This window comes from Bufo bufo, chromosome 4 (assembly GCF_905171765.1).
Source record: "Bufo bufo chromosome 4, aBufBuf1.1, whole genome shotgun sequence".
Classification (NCBI taxonomy): Eukaryota; Metazoa; Chordata; class Amphibia; order Anura; family Bufonidae; genus Bufo; species Bufo bufo.
In genome coordinates this window covers 607,006,486-607,012,485 of record NC_053392.1, presented here as the reverse complement: position 1 = coordinate 607,012,485, position 6,000 = coordinate 607,006,486, and positions in this window count along the sequence as shown.

Below are 6,000 nucleotides of genomic sequence, written 5' to 3'. Positions count from 1 at the left end.
GTTGGCATACGTTTTGCGACGCAGCTGCTTGCCGGATCACTCTGCCGCAAGTGTGAAAGTAGCCTAAGAGCTAGAGTTCCGGCATAGAGTTCCGTCCTAGGGGCTCTATACTAGAAAAGACCTGATCAGTTTTATCCCCATGCCTTCTGAATGGAGAGCAATCCGTTAATCAGGATGCATCAGGATGTCTTCAGTTCAGTCTTTTTAAATGATCAGGACAGAGATAAAACCGCAGCATGCTACGGTTTTATCTCCGGCCCAAAAAATGGAACACTTGCCTGAATGCTGGATCCGGCATTTTTTTTGCATAGGAATGTATTAGTGGCGGATCCGGCATTCAAAATACCAGAATGCCGGATCCGTCCTTCCGGTCTGCGCATGCACAGACCGAAAAAATGTGAAAAAAATAAATGCCGGATCCGTTTTTCCAGATGACACCGGAAAGACGGATCCAGCATTTCAATGCATTTGTAAGATGGATCAGGATCCTGATCAGTCTTACAAATGCCATCAGTTGGCATACGTTTTGACGGATCCGGCAAGCATTTCCGGCGACGGAACTGCTTGCCGGATCACTCTGCCGCAAGTGTGAAAGTAGCCTAAGGAAAACCGAGTCACCCTCAATGCTGTTGAGGATCCAAGGTCCACACATCTGAGGGCTTTAAGCACTTCAACCCTTAACACATACGCATACAGACTTAGCAAACTTTAACTTAAAGAGGACCTTTCACCAGAGGAAAGCCTCTAAACTAACTATACAGAAGTGTAGAGCGGCGCCCAGGGATCCCCCTGCACTTACTGTTATCCCCGGGCGCCGCTCCGTTCTCCCGGTATAGCCTCCTGTATGTGAGTAGTTAGGCTCCACCCACTTGATCCTGCCGGCGTCTTCTTCTCCTATGCTGTAGCGCTGGCCAATCACAGCGCTCAGCTCATAGCCAGGCTGCGGCGCCGGGGATAACAGTAAGTGCAGGGGGATCCCTGGGCGCCGCTCTACACTTCTGTATAGTTAGTTTAGAGGCTTTCCTCTGGTGAAAGGTCCTCTTTATTATGTTAACTTAATATGTTAAACGCACAGTTGGAGCAAACTTTAACTTGACTTTTCCATGGCTTTTGTTTTGGCAATTTAAAGAGGGCTGAAACTGATGGGATATATGTGACTCCATTTTGTCTTGTTCAGCCATGTGTATTACATTTGGTTAGTGCACTACAAAACCTCCCTTCCCCCTTAAGGAATGTGTGTGACATATCCTGGGCTGTTTCAAGAAATCCATACATGCCTTAGTTTGAAAGTATGAACAGTCCAAGCCATATAAGGTCATCTGGCTCAAGTGTCTGCTAGCTTATGTGTATATACCTGATTGGTCAAATGCTGTTACTATGAGTCAGCTATTATGTTAATGCAGAGCTTATGTGTGACCATACTATTGGTCAAATACTAATGCTAACATATGATTGGATGTAAAGGAAGCTCAACCCCCTCTATTAAAACTGTTTGCCAGCTGTGAATAAACCAGAATGGATTGGAAATAGACATGTGTTCATCTGGTCAATCTAGTTCATTCTCCCGGTACCGGTTAGACTTAATTCAAGCTGATCGCCGAAATCTGAAGACAGGGACAAGTTAGGTAAAAGAGAGTAAATTTTCCTAACAGAAACTATGCATTTAACATATTGAGTGTTAAATTAATATTTGCTACATCTGTAGGGATGGGGCATAGAAACAAATGCATAGGGTTTTTGCACATGTGCCAGTGTGAAGGCTTCCTTCATACAACACTGGAGCAACAAAATTAATGATCTAAATTAGGGATGCCCAACCTGCGGCCTTCCAGCTGTTGCAAAACTACAACTCCCAGCATGCCTGGATAGCCTACAGCTATTAGGGCATGCTGAGAGTGATAGTTTTGCAACAACTGGAGGGCTGAGGTTAAGCATCCCTGATCAAAATAATAGCCTGGTGATGAATTGGCTCAAACCATCCAACGTGTCGCATAGCAATGTTTCATCAGTCTGCAGCAAGCATTCTCCAGCCAGCAGTCCACATGAGATCAGACGTGATGTCACCAGCAGGTCATTGCAATTTAATATAGGGGGTCCACATTTAGGATTCACATCTACGTCGCTCTCCCTCAGAACCTCTATGCATTGTACAGACGGCCTGTGGATTGCAATATAAAATGTGTAATGCTTTGTTTCTCCTGCGGAGGAGCTGTAGGAGAGTTGATTACTTCCTGCTTAGTCCACCAGATATTGCAGCCAATGGGTCTAATCAGTGATTAACCCTGTGATTGTTTTTCTGTTGAAGGACCCCACCAACCAAAAGACATTATCCACAGTGGAGAATATCTTTAAAGGGGTTGTCCAACCTCATATAGTGTTAAAATACCCCTCACCCATCAGGATCTGTTAAAAGAAGCATACTTACCTGTTTCTGGATGCTCAGTTTTGGCTCCATGATTCCACCACTTTCCTTTGGTCCCTGCATTTAAACTTCAGGATGTGGTCTTGTTGGCCGCTGCAGCCAGTGACTGACCACAGCAGTGCATGTCGCCCCATCCATGCCAGAAGTTTACATGCAGGGACAGTGAAGACGGCAGTGGAGCCACGGTGCCAGAATTAGACATTTCTTTAAAAAATTATATGAAGTTGGGCGACCCCTACTGTGGAGATCGGGGCTATTCTTTAGGTTCTGGCTGTTCCCTGCTGTGACTGCATCTCATCGGTTAGACAGAGGGAGAGGTTGTTATGGCGGCTGCGAGACTAGTGAAGGCCCCCAGGTCGGCCATCTTAGTAGTCCTGCCAGACCAAGGACTCTACAGACACAACATACAGCACTACGGAAGTACTGCAGTGTATTATACAAGCAATCACACAATCATCGGTTCAAGTCCCATAGAAGAGCTAAAAAAAAGGTGAATAAAAAGTAAAAAAATATCAACATAAATATTAAAAGTGAAAATGACTAATTTTATCATGTAAAGTTTTTAAAAATTTGATATTTTTCAGTGAAAAGGAGAACAAATACAAAAAATTAATTTGGCTTCGTGATTTTGGTTTGTTTTACCATTAAAGGGTTTCTGTCACCTGAAAAATGGGTATTAAGCTGGCGGACATTAGCGCTGTGCTGTCAGCTCAACATAACTCCATTAGCGCCATCTCACTGCCTAAAGCCTTTATTGAGAAAAACAAACTTTTATAATATACTAATTAGCCTCTAGGAGCGGGGGGGGGGGGGGGGGGGGGAGGCTCCGTTTGCCCACCTCTTTTCACGCCCCTTCTTCTCTTGGCTGACAGGGCCAGGCAGCACTGCTCTCCTCCCGCCGGCCGTGTCTGCAGTGTAAATCTCGCGTCGTTCAGTATTCGGTGCAGGCGCAGTAAGGGAAGTCCTGGCTTCCTCACTGTGCCTGCGCCGAATTTACACTGCAGACACGGCTGGCGAGAGGAGAGCAGCGCTGCCTGGCCCTGTCAGTCAAGAGAAGAAGGGGCGTGAAAAGAGGTGGGCAAACGGAGCCTCTAGGAGCAGGTGCAACGCCCCCCCCCCCCCCCCCCCCGCTCCTAGAGGCTAATTAGTATATTATAAAAGTTTGTTTTTCTCAATAAAGGCTTTAGGCAGTGAGATGGCGCTAATGTAGTTATGTTCAGCTGACATAGCACATCGCTAATGTCCGCCAGCTTAATACCCATTTGCCAGCTCCCTGGTTCATTATAATACAGGCAACTGTCTCTGCTTCCTATGGACAAAAGCGGGACATGCCTCCCCTGTACCGGGACAGCCACTGCAATCTGGGACTGTGCCGCTGGATCTGGGACGGTTGGGAGGTATGTGTGATATACTGTACATTACCAGGAAGCGTTATAGTGCCCACTGTAATATTACCAGGCAGTGTTATAGAAGTCACTGCAATATACTGTACATTACCAGTATAGAAGTCACTGCAATATACTGTACATTACCAGTATAGAAGTCACTGCAATATACTGTACATTACCAGTATAGAAGTCACAGCAATATACTGTACATTACCAGGCAGTGTTATAGAAGTCACTGCAATATACTGTACATTACCAGGCAGTGTTATAGAAGTCACTGCAATATACTGTACATTACCAGTATAGAAGTCACTGCAATATACTGTACATTACCAGTATAGAAGTCACTGCAATATACTGTACATTACCAGTATAGAGGTCACTGCAATATACTGTACATTACCAGGCAGTGTTATAGAAGTGACTGCAATATACCGTACATTACCAGGCAGTGTTATAGAAGTCACTGCAATATACTGTACATTACCAGTATAGAAGTCACTGCAATATATTGTACATTACCAGTATAGAAGTCACAGCAATATACTGTACATTACCAGTATAGAAGTCACTGCAATATACTGGACATTACCAGTATAGAAGTCACTGCAATATACTGGACATTACCAGTATAGAAGTCACTGCAATATACTGTACATTACCAGTATAGAGGTCACTGCAATATACTGTACATTACCAGTATAGAAGTCACTGCAATATACTGTACATTACCAGTATAGAAGTCACTGCAATATACTGTACATTACCAGTATAGAAGTCACTGCAATATACTGTACATTACCAGTATAGAGGTCACTGCAATATACTGTACATTACCAGTATAGAAGTCACTGCAATATACTGTACATTACCAGTATAGAAGTCACTGCAATATACTGTACATTACCAGTATAGAAGTCACAGCATTATACTGTACATTACCAGTATAGAAGTCACAGCAATATACTGTACATTACCAGTATAGAAGTCACTGCAATATACTGTACATTACCAGTATAGAAGTCACTGCAATATACTGTACATTACCAGTATAGAAGTCACTGCACTATACTGTACATTACCAGTATAGAGGTCACTGCAATATACTGTACATTACCAGTATAGAGGTCACTGCAATATACTGTACATTACCAGGCAGTGTTATAGAAGTCACTGCAATATACCGTACATTACCAGGCAGTGTTATAGAAGTCACAGCCATATACTGTACATTACCAGTATAGAAGTCACAGCAATATACTGTACATTACCAGTATAGAAGTCACTGCAATATACTGTACATTACCAGTATAGAAGTCACTGCAATATACTGTACATTACCAGTATAGAGGTCACTGCAATATACTGTACATTACCAGTATAGAAGTCACAGCAATATACTGTACATTACCAGTATAGAAGTCACAGCAATATACTGTACATTACCAGTATAGAAGTCACAGCAATATACTGTACATTACCAGTATAGAAGTCACTGCAATATACTGTACATTACCAGTATAGAAGTCACTGCAATATACTGTACATTACCAGTATAGAAGTCACTGCAATTTAATGTACATTACCAGTATAGAAGTCACTGCAATATACTGTACATTGCCAGTATAGAAGTCACAGCAATATACTGTACATTACCAGTATAGAAGTCACAGCAATATACTGTACATTACCAGTATAGAAGTCACTGCAATATACTGTACATTACCAGTATAGAAGTCACTGCAATATACTGTACATTACCAGTATAGAGGTCACTGCAATATACTGTACATTACCAGTATAGAAGTCACTGCAATATACTGTACATTACCAGTATAGAAGTCACAGCAATATACTGTACATTACCAGTATAGAAGTCACAGCAAAATACTGTACATTACCAGTATAGAAGTCACAGCAATATACTGTACATTACCAGTATAGAAGTCACTGCAATATACTGTACATTACCAGTATAGAAGTCACTGCAATATACTGTACATTACCAGTATAGAAGTCACTGCAATTTAATGTACATTACCAGTATAGAAGTCACTGCAATATACTGTACATTACCAGTATAGAAGTCACTGCAATATACTGTACATTACCAGTATAGAAGTCACTGCAATATACTGTACATTACCAGTATAGAAGTCACTGTAATATATTGTACATTACCAGTATAGA